Source organism: Hoplias malabaricus, chromosome 5 (assembly GCF_029633855.1).
Source record: "Hoplias malabaricus isolate fHopMal1 chromosome 5, fHopMal1.hap1, whole genome shotgun sequence".
Classification (NCBI taxonomy): Eukaryota; Metazoa; Chordata; class Actinopteri; order Characiformes; family Erythrinidae; genus Hoplias; species Hoplias malabaricus.
Genome location: NC_089804.1, coordinates 26,432,018 through 26,451,089, shown reverse-complemented (window position 1 = coordinate 26,451,089; position 19,072 = coordinate 26,432,018). Strand labels below are relative to the sequence as shown.

General features: G+C 37.8%; 1 pseudogene; it reads left to right on the top strand.

Annotated features, from left to right (window-relative positions):
- Positions 1-59: 59 nt before the first annotated feature.
- On the top strand, positions 60-18,254 carry LOC136697287 (bactericidal permeability-increasing protein-like; annotated as a pseudogene).
- The last annotated feature ends 818 nt before the right edge of the window (positions 18,255-19,072 follow it).

The following is a 19,072-nucleotide window of genomic DNA, read 5'->3' as shown; positions in this document are numbered from 1 at the left end:
TTAAATTATAAAATTATTAATATTTAAAAATCATTTAGCTTATTTACTGTCTGACATGTTCCTGCAGCTTTGTTAGGATAAAATATTGTGTTCACTGTCGTAATCAATTAACACTTACCTCCTCCCAGATGCACAATCATGAGCAGAGGTTGCTTCAGCAACGGACACATCACTCTGTCAAGATGCTTATACCCATATGTTGTAATTTTGACTAATTACCTCACTGTATCTATTACCATATTCAACATGTATTTTCTTTACTGCAAAATATATGTCAATGTAATTTTTTTGGGTAATTATGGGTTTTACGTTGAAAAAGAAACCCGATCTGCCTTTTGTCTCTTGACTGATGATGGAATTTAGACACATCCTATCCTTCTCCAAACATGACAAGCTTGTTCACTGCCACAGAACTGTTTTATTTCATGTGACTTAGGTACATAGACATAAGGTCACATGGTTTCATTTCGTTCATAGCTCAAAAGAATGGCGAGGAACGCTTTGATGGGATAAACTATAGCTTTGTTAGAATTTAGGAGCAGTACTTCCTAGTGATTCTGTAGGTTTCTTCCATCCATCCATCCATCCATTATCTGTAACCGCTTATCCAATTTTAGGGTCGCGGGGGGTCCAGAGCCTACCTGGAATCATCGGGCGCAAGGCGGGAATACACCCTGGAGGGGGCGCCAGTCCTTCACAGGGCAACAACACACATATTCACTCACACCTACGGACACTTTCGAGTCGCCAATCCACCTGCAACGTGTGTTTTTGGACTGTGGGAGGAAACCGGAGCACCCGGAGGAAACCCACGCGGACACAGAGAGAACACACCAACTCCTCACAGACAGTCACCCGGAGCGGGAATCGAACCCACAACCTCCAGGCCCCTGGAGCTGTGTGACTGCGACACTACCTGCTGCGCCACCGTGCCGCCTCTGTAGGTTTCTTTCACTTCCCTATTTCAGTCTTACATTGGTGCCAGTCAGAGAGCTGCAGTTTATCTGATGAGAAAAGAGGGAGAGAGAAAAACAAATGGAAAAGTCTGACCAAAGCACTTCACTGCAAAAATACAAGGTAAATTTGCATTAAGCTCATTTTACTCATTACAATGTTCTGAATGGGGTTTGGGAAGGAAAAAAACAATAAAACAGAACTTGAAGTTGCAAACAGTTTTTTTCATATTTGTTTATTTTATGGGGTCAAATCAAAGATGCATGCAATGTATTAATAATGGACAGAATAGTGACTAGTCTACTCACAATTCAATTAAATCCCATGAAACATTTCTGAATTATTATTTTTTTAAGAAACTGACTTAAAAAACTTAACTTTGTTTTTGAAAACTCTTATTTGTCTTTAATTTGCTAGTTGTGCTAATTGTAGGGTTGCCAACTTTCTGAAATAAGGGGCTGGGGGACCAGTATGCACTTTTCGACTGTAGTCAGATAAAACATTTTTTTTGTCAGACATTTATTAAGCCATCTGCCATCAGGACTGTAAGTGCCTGTCAGTAGCCTTTTTGAACACAAGCAGAGTCTGTCCATGTATTTGGCAAATACTGCATTATCCATTTTAAACAAATGTATTATTTTAAATTATTCATTAATTACAATAAGATCTGAAGTGAAAGTATCTTATAAGAGTCTAAAAGACTCATCCTCATTACATTATCATATTTAGCTTATGTCCAGTCAAAACGTTAATAGAATGAATTGCTTATATTGGACTAATTTGTCGTACACTCTAATAATAGTTTGCTAATGTTATTGTTGATCTTCATGAAATTATCGAATGTGAATTTTATATACAAAGAATTACTTTGATTAAAAAATTCATCTGTGATGTGTTAAAGGGGAGAATGAAATGTAGTTTCTCTAGGACACTGTGCTAACATTAGTTCTATCTGAAAGCAGACTGAAAAACAAGTGTAGCGGGCAAAGAAGTATGCATATCAAAAAAGCTGTATACAAACCCGAATCACATTTTGATAGCTCAAAAACTGTGGGACTAGTTACGCGGCAAAAAATTGGCAGAAAAATAATAATATAAAATGAATAACAATATATCACAACCATAATAACACACATTGAAGGTCATCCAGTTGTTTAAAACTGTAAAGGAGTGTGAACAAAGGCAAACTCGTGTTTCTGTCTATTTAAAGTTACTCACTCTTAAAGATAAAGCTTTTCTTTGCTTTGGAAAACAGCCTCTTTCCTGCTGTAAACTACATGCGTGAAAGTCTGCTTATGTGCTACGTGTCTCTGTCTCAAACCATCACCAATAACAGTGTGCCCTCAAAAATACAGAATAAAACGCTTCCTGTATCGGTTCAAATCGGAACGCATCTTTCACTTTTCAAAAACATGACGACCACGTATTTTACGGGATGGTTGGCAACACAAGCTAATTGTACCATTTAATGAAAACAAAAATCACTGATGCTCTTGTGAGAGAACCCTGCACTGTGTAACTTGGTGAGATGCTGAATACGCAACTAGAAACTTGTGGGAGCTTCTGGACAGTAGGGTCAGGATGACACACAAGGTCCAAATTTCCACTGCAGAATTAAGGAGATTCATGAATTATGCCTATTTGGCAAATACAGAGTACCCACTTGAATACTGCACACTATGCAGCATTTCCCCATCTTTATAAACTGACCCACCTCTGTACATTATGAACCTGTGTTGGCTTTTTTGCCTTTATTTGTCATATCATATTACAAATGTGTTATTTGCAGTAACAGCAGCACACAACACAGTAAGAAGCAAGTTTCTTGCAGTATTCAGTTTTGTTGTTCCTTCTGTTGGACACTTACAAGCTCCTCCCTAAATGTTCACTGGAATTTGTGTCAGGAGATTGCTAGACATGCCGACACTTGCATCTTTTTTTCTGTTCTTGCTTTGATATGGTTGCTTGTCTTTCTGGAATGCCCTTTATCTCTCCAGATTCTTGAAATGAATATTTTTATCTAACATGTCGTTGTATAATCTAATACATGTTTTATTCAATTGCTATGTCTCATGTTATTATACTCAGTCCACCTTACCTCTTTGGAGTACAGAAGTGAAAATTATCAAGTAAAAGGGATTGAACAGACCTTCTGTCAGGTTGGGAAGTTGCACAGTCCTCCCACGGTCCAAAAACACACGGTGATAGGGGGATTGGTGACTCAAACGTGTCCATAGGTGTGAGTGAATGGTAAGTGTGTGTTGCCCTCTTGGCTTTGTCATAATTAAAATCCTTAAATTTACTTTAGAAATTGAGGGCAGTCTGTGAGAGGTGCTATAAATATTGTATATTGAAATATTGAAAATGTGTTTAAAAATTATATCATTGTTATTGAAACATTTTATATTGCGATAAATATTAACATTGAATTGTGTCCGAGTAGGTTTCCACTTTGGTAGGCTACTCAAAAAAGTGTGTGTGTGTTGCCCTGTGAAAGACTGGTGCATCCTCCAGGGTGTATTACTGCCTTACGTCCAATAGCAGTTAAAGATAATGAATGAATGGATGAATGAATTAATGAATGAATGAACGAACAGATATAAACGTTTTCTTACAGTTTGCTCATTTTATGGCAAAGGGCAGTCGACCTGAGGAATGAGAAAGGCAGCAAGAGATGGGGGAGATCTCAGCAAGCTCTTAGTGTTGGTGTTTTTTGTCCAAACAATGGGCCTGTTTACACCTGGCATTATTATATATTTTTGTGATCTGATCACTTATGTATTTTTATTGACTTGCATGATAAGCCAGATGTAAACACCCTCAAGATGCAAAGTGATTGGATTATGGTTAGATCACACAAACCGCTTTCAGGGGTGGTCAGAGATTAATATTTTCCACAATTAACACCAGTGTAAACAGAATTAGTTTTCTGTATCTAGATATTTATTCTAGTGGAAACCTATTGGTTGAGAGGAGGGACAACGTACCTGCTGCTGGACAACTGTGATGACTGTGTGTTCTCCTCGTAGGTCAGAGTGAACATGGTGACACTGTGGTGGGTGCTGACCCTGCTGACCTTGCTTTGTCCAGAGGCTTCAGGCAGTAATCCTGGAGTTCAGGCAAAAGTGACTCAGAAGGGACTGGATTATGGTGAGTATATCACAAATCAGCCTGAATACAACTTCCAGTCCATTAGGTACATTTACCTTTCATATACAATGATTAGCTATTTTATCAGAAAGACCCACCATATAGGTAGGCACTGTAGGTATATATTTACTGAATATAGCCCCTCACCTCTACAGTGTAGGGACCACCACATGGTCATCAATTACCATGTCGGTCACAATTAATTGATAATCACCTGACCACAAATATTTGAATTCAGCAAAGTTACTTCAGAGGACTACTATTTTCCACAGCTCTTAGTGTTCCCAGTCCTTTTCACTTTGATCCTGACTGTGATTTATATAAATGTGTTGTATTTTCTCTGAGGCAAAGGGAAACAAATTAAAGCAGAATCCAGGCTGGGTGTTTCCATGGATTCACTGGTCAAAAAATAACTAGAGATAGGTCTGGAGAATTGTAAAAACAAGTTAGAGTTTTTAATCACCATTTCTTATAAAGATAGCACAGTTGCCATTTTTCACAAATGAATACAGTAGAGGTCTAACAGTTTGCAGCTAAAACAGGCTACAGTCTGTAACTGCAAACCAACAAGTTGCACATATATATAGCAGGTATAGCTGATAAAATGGCAATCCATATTTTAAAACAAACAAACAGAAACCTTGAAAAACATGGAAACATTACTTGACCCAGAAATAGAGCAGAAAAATAAAGTGTTGCACAAGGTAGCAGTTGAGTGATGCTGCTGTAGTCCCTGTTGTGGCTGTGTAAAAAGTGCTTGTGTATTTGTTTTGACTGCAGGCCGCCAGATCGGGATTACAATCCTGCAGGAAAAACTCAAAAGCATCAATATTCGATATAATTGGCTCAGAGTCTGTGTTTCCAATTGGTGAGGTATCCTACAGTATGACACGGTGAGGAGGCCTCCTCTTACTACTGTTATTTTGGATCTGTAGCTTTCTAGCTACAGCATAACATTTTTCAGGCATGCAAAATATAAAGATTTATGCCAACAAATAGCCCAGCTCAGCTTTTCTGAAATAAGATATAAAATTATGAAAGTTTGACAGTGTGTTAATATTGTTAAAAGGGTAGTTAGCACTATCCTCCATATATAAAAATGAAAGCATTTTATTTGGACATTAAAAACCTGCAATGAAGGCACAGACACTTTTTGCCCTACAACCATTTAGTTCCATCCACAGTCAAAAATAAGACATATCACATTCATTGATTCATTGTTTGTAACCACTTTCCCAATTCAGGGTCGTGGACACATCACATATACATCTATTTTAATTTATATAATAAATGGAGGTGAATATTGAAATGAATATCAGTATAAAATGCACTAATTTATCTAGGGCTGGACACAATTCAAAATTAATATATATCGTAATATAAAATGTTTCAATAACAATATACAATATTTACAGCACCTCTCAGAGACGAATAGTCTTTACAGGGTACTGCCCAGTTCACTGCCCTCAATTTATAAAGTTAGTATAAAAATTTTATGTGTGACAAAGCCAAGAGTCTGACACACAAACTGATCATTCACTCACACCTATGGACACTTTTTGAGTCACCAATCCCCATACCAATGTGTGCTTTTGGACCATGGGAGGAAACCGGAGCACCCAGAGGAAACCCACGCGGACACAGGGAGAACACACCAAACTCCTCACAGACAGTTACCCAGAGGAAACCCACACAGACACAGGGAGAACACACCACTCTCCTCACAGACAGTCACCCGGACGAAACCCACGCAGACACAGGGAGAACACACCACACTCCTCACAGACAGTCACCCGGAGGAAACCCATGCAGACACAGGGAGAACACACCACACTCCTCACAGACAGTCACCCGGACGAAACCCACGCAGACACAGGGAGAACACACTACACTCCTCACAGACAGTCACCCAGAGGAAACCCACGCAGACACAGGGAGAACACACCACACTACTCACAGACAGTCACCCGGACGAAACCCACGCAGACACAGGGAGAACACACCACACTCCTCACAGACAGTCACCCGGAGGAAACCCATGCAGACACAGGGAGAACACACCACACTCCTCACAGACAGTCACCCGGACGAAACCCACGCAGACACAGGGAGAACACACCACACTCCTCACAGACAGTCACCCAGAGGAAACCCACACAGACACAGGGAGAACACACCACACTCCTCACAGACAGTCACCCAGAGGAAACCCATGCAGACACAGGGAGAACACACCACACTCCTCACAGACAGTCACCCGGACGAAACCCACGCAGACACAGGGAGAACACACCACACTCCTCACAGACAGTCACCCGGAGGAAACCCACGCAGACACAGGGAGAACACACCACACTCCTCACAGACAGTCACCCAGAGGAAACCCATGCAGACACAGGGAGAACACACCACACTCCTCACAGTCACCCAGAGCCTCTGAAGCTGTGTGACTGCACACTACCTGCTTCAGAACCATACCCCCTTTTATATCTATGATAAATGTGTATATATTAAAACACTAGTCATAATTCCTGTATAAGTGAACAAAGCAGCTGTTCTTCACATTGTGCAGATTTCATGATGAATAGGCCAACAATAATGTTCTAAAATTATGTGGAATAAATTTTTTTACATTCATTTCCACTTAAGTTAAGAAGGTTTTTACCTTCCCCTGTAAAGTCACTATTTTGGAAAATACATGTTTTTAATTGGACAGTGATGATATATTGTACATGTATGAATAACTAAGTTTTCTCTTCTTTTCTTATTACCATTGTAATAAAGTAAAAACTTAAAAGACTAAAAAGAGTTATCTTTTAGGATTTTACATAGAGCTGACCTGTTTCACAGCTGTTTTCTCTTTTTCTCAACAGGATACACATCATGAATTTGGGTTTCCCCGTATCTGATGTTAGGTTATTGCCTGGTACTGGTGTCACTCTGTACATAGGCAATGCCTTCATTTACCTGTATGGCAACTGGGGAGTAGAATACTTAATGGGCTTCATGTAAGCAGAATCAAATGATGATATATGTCCCAAAGTGTCCAGAGATCCCTCCCAATTGGTATGTCGTCACTGTTCAAGTAAACATGTATCTCCCAAAATAGCAACTTTAGAGGAGAAAGGAAACCTTTCAGTGAATGTGAAGTGAATGTACGAAGATTTGGTTCCAAGTAATTCTGGACCATTTCTAATGGTACATTTGTCATATAATTTTCACACATTGTGAAGGACCCCTGTTGTGTTCAAATAATGTAGCAAATAAAATTAATTTTTAAAAATACATGTTTTTAATTGGACAGTGATGATACTTGAATTGATTTACAGTTACAAGTGTTATATGTAATATATATATATATATATATATATATACACACACATATATATATATATTAAAAACCTTATAAGGCCACAGATCTCCATGCCCAATGCCAAATATCAGCTAGTGGTTTATGAAAACCCAGAGTGCTTTCTAGATTAATGGTGCAATATTTGACCTGTAAAATAATCTGAACTAGCATTAGCTTGATCCAAAACTTATCATCCGAGTGCAGTGGCTGAAATCAGTAAAGTTCTTGTGGCCCGGTGTTATCAAATCCTGAGACTGATGTTCCAAGTAACTACTGAATTATAAGTGAAATAATTATTAGGCTTTTATTCATATATAAAAGAAATTAAGACCAGATGTTGACAAAAAAAGGTTTGTTATTATCATGTTGTAATGCTTTAAAAAAATTAATGTAAGGCCTAGATATTGTTCTACCCTAAGCAGAACTATCCTAGTTAATCATAGGGATGTTAATCATATAGGCACTGATGCCTGAGCCTGTGAACTCTAATATTTTAGTATAAGTTCCAAAAAAAACATTTTCCTCATAAGCCCCACATTCCCAAATTAAACTAAGCACTTGTCTATGAACCCTATTAAGAAAAAGAAACATTTGTTGTTGTCCATCTAAATAATTAAAATGCCTAACCCAAAGACAACATCCTAGTATGTGCAACTTTAATATATTATATTATTATTGTTATTATTTAAGCAAGTCAGGTATAACTGGTCTGTTCTTGAATACCTTTGATTCTTTAGATCGGACAGTGGGATCTTTACATTGGATGTGAGTGGACTGACAATATCCTCCAACATCGCAGTTAAGAGTGATGAAACTGGCCGGCCAACAGCCATCGTGCTCAACTGTGCAGCCTCTGTAGGCAGCACCCATATTACATTTTCTGGTGGAGCCAGGTAATGTCACCTACTACTTACATATCAGATGCTGCATTTCACATGGCTCCCTAAATAGTGCACTATGTCTTTTACAAAGTATGTATTTTGGAATCAGGCAGTATATTCAAAGCCTTGCAGGGAAATACATAAGGCAACAAAAACAGGAGGCCAAATGTTTGGAGACAGAAAAAAACTTAATCAATAAACAAAATGTGAGCTCTATCATTTATGGAAGTAATTTTAAAAACTATATTTAGTCTTTCATGAATTTTATTCAGATTTTAGAAACAGGAGAAATCTAGTCAATCGCTGGGTACTAAGCAAGTGATTGACACACCAAAGTAATAATGCTTGCACATAGAATGAAACTCCTTTTTTTTTTGATGCCCTGAATGAATTTTGTAAGTAAAATGAAAACTTGCCGTTAAGCAAGATTTTAGCATCTCTCTCTCACTCTCTCTCTCTCTGTCACCCAGTCAGTCAGGTCATGCTGCTGACGATTTTCTCTCCTCAAGTTTTCTTCTACTAATAAAGTGAGCCACAAGGGTTAAAACAATGCAACATTTGGCTATATGATCAGTGGAGATAATAAAACGGACAATGACTGTAGAATAGTGTTCCCGTCAATTTAATTAAAAGTGTAGGAATGAAAGTGAATGGGAAACCTCTCGTAACAGCACAACATGCTACTTCTCTAAATATGGTTTACAGTTTGTCCACATTTGCTTCACGTGTTCAATGAGAGAAAAAGTCATCATTCTCTGTTCCCACATTTTTTAGGTTTTTTTAGTTTTACTTTTGATCCGAGATCTGTACCAGATCAGAAACCTCAACAGTTATTCTTCCCTGAGCTCAGAGCAATCCTAAACCTATGGATTTGAGAGATTTACTTCAAGTTATGCACAGTGACTGACATTCGATATATTGTTATTTTGTACTGTTCTCTCCGAAACCAGCTGGCTGTACAATCTATTCAGTGGTTTTATTGATGACAAACTGCGCAATGCCATAGAGGGCCAGGTAGGAACTAAACAAACAGTAAACAACAATAAATCCTTTATGATACTTATATGTACTAAAGCAAATGTGTTTTGTTTCAGATCTGTCCTCTAGTTTATGATGCAATAAATAAGATGAATCTCCATCTGAAAACTCTAAATGGTATTATAAACACATCTATTTAACTGAAAATTACACCGAAGCCTTAAATTTCTCACTTTCATTATGTACTGTGCCTAATGATGCCTGTTAATTACTGTTTCCTTAAGTTTCTTTACTGTTTCCCAGATGTCCGATTATACAGTGCCACATCAAAATATAAAAATGACCAATTAGTAGTTAGTAATATTAGAGATAATTGATTTCAGTAAGTCACTAAAAAACATATAACAAAAGGCTTGAAATATGTCACTTAACTTATGCCATAAGTTAAGGCACGGTGGCTTAGTGGTTAGCATGTTCGCCTCCTAGCGCTGGGATCTTGGGTTCAGGCCCAATCTGGGTGGAGCCCCGTGTCTGCGTGGGTTTCCTCCGGGGTCTCCGGTTTCCTCCCACAGTCCAAAAACATGGAGGGTAGGTGAATTGGCTTCTGTCTAATAACTGTCCTGGTGTGTGAGTGAATGAGTGTGTATGTGAATGAATGTCTGTATTTGTGAGTGAATGTGTGTGTGCCCAGATATGGATTGGCGCTCTGTCCTGGGTGAAATCCTAGTACCCGATGCAGTCCTTCAGGTGGACGGTCGTTCCTGGTCGAGAGTACACTGTGTGCGTTTGACTTGTGTAGCAAAAGCAAGTTGAAAGTAAATCACTTTTTTCTTATACAGTGGTATGAAAATGTTTCGTCACCCCTGATAATTTCCAGGATTTTCCTTTATAAATCATTGGTCGTTCGGATCAGAAATTTCAGTTAAATATATTATATAACAGACAAACACAGTGATATTTGAGAAGTGAAATGAAGTTTATAGGATTTACAGAAAGTGTGCAATAATTGTTTAAACAAAATTAGGCAGGTGCATAAATGTGGACACCCCAGCAGAAAAAATACATCAATATTCAGTAGATCCTCCTTTCGCAGAAACAACAGCCTCTAAACGCTTCCTATAGTTTCCAATAAGTGTCTGGATTCTGGTTGAAGGTCATAAATAGGTGTCTCAAAATAACTTACAACACTGCCACTTCAAAAATGTTAAATTTAAAACTATTTGGTCATAATTTAATTGAAAAAGGCCATTTAGCATCATGTGTTTATATCTGGATTCACCTATTTGTTTGAAGGTACGTACAAAATGTACTCTACTACCTGCTCCTAAAACATGACACAACTCCAGTTTAATTATTCATTCATTTATTCATGCAAGCGCTTATCTACCAACCTATGGTTTTGGGCCATGGGAGGAAACCGGAGTATCTGGAAGAAACCCATGCAGACACTGGGAGAACACACTAAACTACTCCCAGATTGTCACCCGGAGCAGGACTCGAACACATAACTCCAGGACGTTGGAGTTGTATGACAGCGATACTACCTGCTGCAACACTATGCCACACCCAGCTTAATTAAAAATGGATTTGTCATTTTCCTAATGCAGCCGTTTACTCAGAGAAACTTCCAGTGAAGGTGGAGTAACGTGCAAATATCTTAGGGACCAAACATTATTATTATTTAAAATGATATATCTTATAAATAGGGGTTGTGCTAGTATAAAATTTTATTTACTGAAAAACAACACATGAGGATTTGCATTTTAAAAATTACATGTTGAACTAGTGTCAGAATTGAATACAATCACCTAGAGATGTAATCAGTACACAACTGTATTGCTTTACATCATGAGATAATTCAAGAATAAATGTCTCATTGAAATGCAATACACCTGAGATTACAGGTGTATTGAGAACACAGACGTGCAGAAAATGTGCCATAATCAAAAACAAATATTCATTACATTGATTTAATACCGCTGTCTCTTACCAGAAAAAAAAACCACGAGTTTCGATTTCCATTTAAAGAATAAAATGTTGAATTTGTGTAAGAATTGAATCAGCTCAACTGTGTTGTGTTCCAATGCGTGGCGCTGTGAATGTGCCAAAGCGAAATGCAAAGCAAGGATTGCATTTTACATATTAAACATATTAAGATGAAGTATTCTTTAAAGCAGATATCTAGCTTGATTCTTGGTCTCTCTCAGATCGCTAAGCAGTACCCAGGCCTGATGATGAAGCTCCTGGTGAAGACAGTGAAAGAACCAAACGTCACCTTCGAGCCCAGCAATGCAACTCTGCAGGTTAACAGCACGGTCACAGCTTACGCCATTCAGCCCAACTCCACCCTGGCTCCTCTCTTTACCCTGAATGTGGTGAGTAATGTAAAAGTGACCTTGGGGCAATGTTTGGACTGGAGGTATTTTCAATGACATATTTTCTGCCCACAGAACGCCAGCGTGACTGCAGAGATTTATGTGACTGGGCTTAAAGTGGCTGGAGCTCTGACACTTAAGGAGTAAGGCACTATTGGTAATCCAGGATAATTTAAGGCTATGCTGCCATACACAATTTTCTGAAGTGTTGATACAAATTCCTATTTGCAATAACATAATATCCATTCATGCATTCATAGTCTCTAAGCACTTATTAAGTTCAGGGTTGCGGTGGGGTCGAAGTTTACCTGGGAATCACTGGGCAAGAGGCAGGAACACACCCTGAAGGGAGTGCCAGTTCTTCGCAGGGCAACACATCCACTCACTCACACACACGGATACCTTTGAGTCACCAATCCAACTACCAATGGATATTTTGGATTGTACTAACATTTTCATCTTGGCTTTTTTTTTTCTTGCAACAAACATCAAAGAAATGAGTAATCAGTTAAAACGTCACACAAAATAAAATTCTTAATAAACATTATTTAGGAAATTTAACCAAAAAAAAATTTATTTTGGACAAAACTGATTTAAAACCAATTTAATATAGAAAAATATTCACATATACATTTTTTATCTTAATGCACTCATTTTCTGTCACAGAATTGGCATGACATTAAGAACAAGCTATGTTGGGCCATTCGAGGTAAAAAAAATATTATAATAATAATAATTTGCCTATCTGAAGGTTGATAAAATATTTTTTAAAATCTCTACTAAAACCATGAATATATTTAACAGGTAACACCCATTGAGAACATCTTCAAGATGGCTTTGAAATTTGCTGTCACCAAGGTCAATGGTGAGTAAATGACACAATTGTCATGACTTTTTTGCTGGAAAGCATTTTTTTAAATTAAAGTCACCCTGCTCCACAGCTCGTCTGAAGATAGGTTATCCTGTCCCTGCCATTGGACGTATGAACCTGGTGAACACAGAGCTTTATATTTACAAGGTATGTTTCTGCGGCTGTTTGGGCCATAACTGCAGCATCAATCTTTGCCCAATAATAAAATAAAAAGTAAATCATTTGGTTTGCTTAAAAACACTTTTTTCAAAGGAGATGAGTGTGAAAAATATTTCAAATGTCTCAAGAAAGGTGAGAGGTTCATAAAAACATGTATACCAACTGTATAGAATACAGTAGAACCTCTACTAATGAACGCCTATACTAACGAACTTTCCAAGATGTGAACCGGGCATTTGAATATTTTTTGCCTCCACCAACGAACCATGACTCTAGAAACGAACCTGAGCCGGCGACTGGAAATGGCCATTGACCCCAATAGGTGAGTCTCCCAGCGCGCCCAGACTTGAGTGAGCTTTTAAGATTAGCACATTGTAGCTTTAACAATTTAGCATTAGTGTAAATAGCAGACATCAAAATTCGTGCTAAGTTAAGCCGTATCTACGCTTCGTCTCCCCACATTCACCAACTACTCTCCGTTATTCCACCCACCCCCCACCTCCCGTCATACAGCCAGGGCCTGTGTTACTCCTCCAGCCAGTCGTCACATCTTTAAGGTAGCGATGTGTAACCACTTAAATCTTTATTTCTTTTTTATTTTTAGTAATGCTACATGTACTTTTTTTTTACTAATTTGAGAGTGTTGTAAAGAGGGTGAGAGTGTTTAACAGGGACAGTTCTTGTGCCTGTGGTCTCAGAGAGCAAATCCTTTCTGGGAAATATCACCTTCAAGTTCCCATCGTTCCGTCCACAGAGGTCCTGACAGGACCCTTTACTTTCCTGCACCATCCAGAAACATTTACGTAATTGTTATTGAAATAAGGAATTCATTAATTACTTTTGCTTATCACCAGCTTACTCTCCTCGCATTTCAAATGTAATACTCACCCCCTCCACTAGGACGAGCTGTGTGCTGCCAATCAATGTGGAGTTGACCTTATTCGCCTCCTCTCTAAACACAGAGATGTATGGGAGGCCGTCTAGGGCAAATACACTGAAACACTTGCGCACACTACATTGAAACACTTGCGCACACTACATTGAAACACTTGCGCACACTACACTGAAACACTTGCACATGACACACTGAAACACTTGCACATGACACACTGAAACACTTGCACATGACACACTGAAACACTTGCACATGACACACTGAAACACTTGCACATACTACACTGAAACACTTGCGCATACTACACTGAAACACTTGCACATGACACACTGAAACACTTGCGCATACTACACTGAGACACTTGCACACTACACACTGAAACACTTGCACACTTGTCGATCAATTCCAAAAATGGAAGCGATTCTTTGCCAATTAAATCCCAGATTTAGGCAGTGGATAATCTGGTCTGCTGTTAAATCATACCGTGGGCGACCGGACGTGCCCCTGGAAGTTGTTGGAGGAATTATGAGAATATTGTTGCCTTGATGTCTTTGGTCCGGAGATTGTTGTAAAATGAGAATTAGACACTGATATAAAGACTCCAAAAGAGTCGTGCATTCTCTCACCACAGGACCTTCTCTGCGCCCAACTACACGTATGATTGACTGAATGGTTCTTGTGTGGTGCTCCAGTTCAGTGTAGTGTCTGTGTAGCGGGTCATCTTTTATGGATTCCACACAACGCAGGACATCACGCAAAAAATTACGGATATCCTCACTGTTACCAGAAACACGCAATGGCTGATCAAATATGAAAAGACTAATAAAAAATAATAAGAACAAATGTTTGTTCATCTCTGAAAAGACACAGAGCACAGGAATTAGTCATAAAAGATTGTACCCTGTGCTACACAGCTGAGTGCATCTTCTCTCTCTCTCTCTCTCTCTCTCTCTCTCTCTCTCACACACACACACGTCATGTTTAATATATATATATATATGTGTGTGTATATGTGTATGTGAAGTGTAGTGCAAATGTTTCAGTGTGTACTGTGCACGTGTTTCAGTGTAGTGTGCGCAAGTGTTTCAGTGTAGTGTGCGCAAGTGTTTCAATGTAGTGCGCGCAAGTGTTTCAGTGTAGTGCGCGCAAGTGTTTCAGTGTAGTGTGCACAAGTGTTTCAATGTAGTGAGCAAATGTTTCAATAGTAGTGCGCAAGTGTTTCGGTGTGTTGTGCAAATGTTTCAATGTAGTGCGCAAGTGTTTCAGAGTATTTGCCCTAGACGGCCTCCAAAAGAGATGAGCTCCTCCAGACGCCTCTGCTTTACCTCCGCAGGGATGTCATCCTGGAGACGGTGATAAGCATGTGTTTTCTGTTGAAAAACCAAACGCAGTATTAGAATCCCTCAGTGATGCAGTTCCAGTGTAGGGAACAGTGATTAGAGAATGAATCTTAACAGTGTAATATAGAAATTATTTATTCGTCTTAATTACAGTACACTCCACACGTTTCTCTGTTTACATTTAGACTGTAAATAGGGAACATTTCTCCTCCCTACATCAGTTTTTGAGACAGTTGCACTGATTTTCTAGTGTAGGTAGCAGTGACTGGAGCCTGTTAACTGTAAATATGTTATACATAATTATCCTAACTTTACAGTGCAGAAAAAGATGATTCCTATTGGAATGCTGTAAAAAGTTCCCTTGATTGTCATTACAAAGGACTAGGGAATGAGTTCTTTTAACTTTAACAGTGGTCTCCATATTGTCACATGTGAGCATGTTGATTATGGAATCGTTTCTGTGCTCTATAGTAGTTTTCTATATAAACAGAAAAGCTGGTTTGCTTCTCAGAAGTGTCCATAGCTGTGTGTGTGATGGACAGGTGCACCATCCAGAGCGTGTTCCTGTCTCGTGCCCAGTGATTCCAGGTTGGAACTCACCTTCCTCATGCTATAACAGGAAACAGGAAACCTGTGTTGTATACACAAACACCTGCCACAGTGGATCACTATGGCTAGTACAATAAAATATCAACTTTTACCTGTTTTAATCAGTTGCTTTAGTAACACTTTTTAAGGAATACTTGTTCAGACAGTTACAAACCTTGACTCCTGAGACTTGGAGGTTGATGAAACCTTAATAAAATCCTGAAACGATGGACCAGAGGAAAGTTTCGTTTTAAATCTCTTCACACTTGTTTCTGAATTCTCAACGTTCTCAGCAGAGACTGAGCAATAACATCTGTGTCTGTGTCTGTGAACACGTCGAGGCAAACGTGCTTGCACAGAAAGCACAAAGAGCCTGAGACTGCTGCAGAGCTTCATCTCTAAATAAAAAAACTATCACTATCTACCTCATGAAGAGGACATGGAGCACAGAGAGGAGCTCTGATACAATGTGGACTACATTAGCAACAAGATATAGAATTCGTGTTCTCCTAATAATGAACGAACAGCTCGAAACAACACATTGTTTCACGCATAAAATAAAGATTTCCGTTATTTAACATATACACATTAACACATTTAACGGGTTAATAACACGGTAACGTTTAAATATTAAAACATTTTTATTCAGGGGTAACCTCACACTGTGACACTGAAGCTAGCGAGTTTGCTAAAGCTTGTAGTTTTCAAAATAAAAGCTTAATAAAATATGACAGACATAAAGGGGATTAGTGTTTTACGGAAATAGTTTAAAACCAATCCCCTCAAAAACAGAACATTATGGGCATCAATACTTTCACTAATTGCACACGAAAGCCGTATAATTAGTGACTCTTATTTTTCTTATGTCCACGAGTTAACGGGCTTCATATGTAACCCCTTCACTGCCATTTTATAAAGGGCATATTTAAAACGAAGCAAAAAAGAGACGTAAACAAATCAGTACAAGTACATAAAGACATTTTTATGAACACTGTAAGTGTTTAAATAGTACTAAAAATGTAATGAGAGGCTGAAAACGTCAAATCAATACTGAAGATGTTAAATACTGCAAGAGTTCATTGAACACTTTTTTTGTAGTATACTACCTCACAAAAAGGGTATTCATTATTATAATACACACACACACACACACACACACACATATATATATCTGTACATTAATCACTAGCAGCATGGTGGTACAACAAGTGAAGACACTGCCACACATGCCCAAGGCCAAAACTGCTGTTTTTCAAATATTTTCCTTTAAAGTTGCTCTAACTTGTGCTTATGTAACATAGTAATATCCAAAATAAATCACCTAAATTTATGTATTGGACATTTTGGTAGACATTTTGCAGGAAATATTGTCTCAGTGTTGTGCGTGTATGTTATAATATCTAAGAATTTTTTTCATTTCTTTTTTCTACCACAGACATTCATATGATTTGTCATAAATGATGAGCTTCTCTGTTTTATCATTTTCTGTTTGACCTATTCTTGAATCACGCATTGTAAAGGAATAATATATAATAAATATATTTAATGTTTAAACATTGGTTAAAATCTTAATGCAATTCATTAAATAGAACAGAGGCCTAGAGAGAGTGAGTGGGGTTGGGTGTAACTGCATTAATAAAGTTGTGTTTGAAGGCTTTCTCAGTACTGTAGGTGAAGTGATGTCACATGGTTTTCTCCACAGTGGTGAGTAGCAGAGTTTCAGAAGCTCTTACTGTTGCTGATGCTGATGATTCTCCTCCACTCTACAACAGTTGTCAGTACCATTTCTTTCTGGAGAAGGCTGGAGGATGACACCAAACCTCAGTAAAGACTAACCTACTGCTGGACTCTTCTCTCTTCCATTCTTTCACATTTCACACCACCGGACAGACCTCCCACCAGTCCTAACAGAAATTAACCAGGTGAGTTGATTACAATTAATTGATCTTAACTTGGGCATTTCACGCTCTGAGATGCCTACTTTTTAGCATTAAGTATATGTCATATTATATTAACAACATAGGCAACACTTTGAATACTCCTGGTGATTTTATTCCTGAAAATAAATGAACACACCTCCAGAGGAGAATTCATTAAAATATGAAATTCTTCTGCCAATATCAATGTGTATTTATTTGCAGAATATAAAATATTGGGAAAATATAACAATATATATGCCATAATTAATTCCCACCAGTATATTCAGTTCAGCAAATAAATTGTATGTGTTTTTATAAGGGCAAAATTCTATTCTTTTTAAAGGAACATGTGGGGAAAAAAAACAAATCCTTGTAATTTGAACACGGTTACACAACATTTGCATATAAACGTATGCTATCTTGATGCTAACTCTGAAACCTAATATTTTCCAATGACTTTGAATACCTGAGGGAAAAAAAAAATAAAATATCAAATTTACTTAAGATCCTTATGATTAAGGAACCAAATCGTTTAGAGTTCCGATCTGTAAGTCTGTATTGAAAAACAGCCTCAGGTTTCATTGTCAGCGGCTTTTGCAATGACCACCGCAGTGATTAAAAAAAAGAAAGAAAGGAGTTGGTCAGCGTTTTGTGAAATGTAATTTTGAGTGTGTTTCCCTGTTGGTCAGTGTGTCCAGGTCTAGTCAGGATGATGGAGAGAGCTGTAGTGCTGGCACTCTGCTGCTGCCTGTTGATGCCTGACCCATGTGCTCCACTCTATCCATCACTACGGTAAGTCACAATCAACCTGTATTTCTTAAATATATATATATATATATATATACTGAATATTTGCTTTACAATGTTTTTGAAAAGCAAAGGTTTTCTATCATGCAAGTGAGATTCAAAACAATAAATAATTATTTTTAAAAATATGAACAATTCTTGGATGCATGTCAATGTATTTAGTGATTTTGATCTATTTATTGATATGCCTTAATTTTATTGACAATATATTTCAAAATATGCATATGATTATCTGGTTATAGCTTCAGTTAGCTTTTTTTTTAATCATTCATTTATTACATTTAAATCCCCATTCTTTTAAATGATTACATTAGGTTTTTAGAAATCATTTACTGTCTGACATTTTTCCTGTAGCTTTATTGTTTTTACTGTCATAATTAATTAACACTTTAACTCCTCCTCAATGCACAATCATGGGCAGAGGTTACTTCAGTAATGAACACATCTCACTCTGTCAAAACGCTTATACCGATATGTTGTAATTTTGCCTAATTACCTTATTGTATCTATATAGAATAATTAAATTATCTGTAACTGCTTATCCAGTTCAGGCTTGAGAGCCTACCCAAAATACATTGAATAATGATAAAACATAATATATATATATATATATATATATATATATATATATATATTTAATGAGGACTAAAATGTAAAGGCACCCTTTTAACCTGAATGATTTCATAATGTTTTTTAGCTGAAAAGAAGTTGATTAGCGCTCGTGACTCATTTAGCTAGCACACCCATACTGTTAGCCTCTAACAATACAAACTCCAAACCCTAACACAATTTGCTGAATTAGA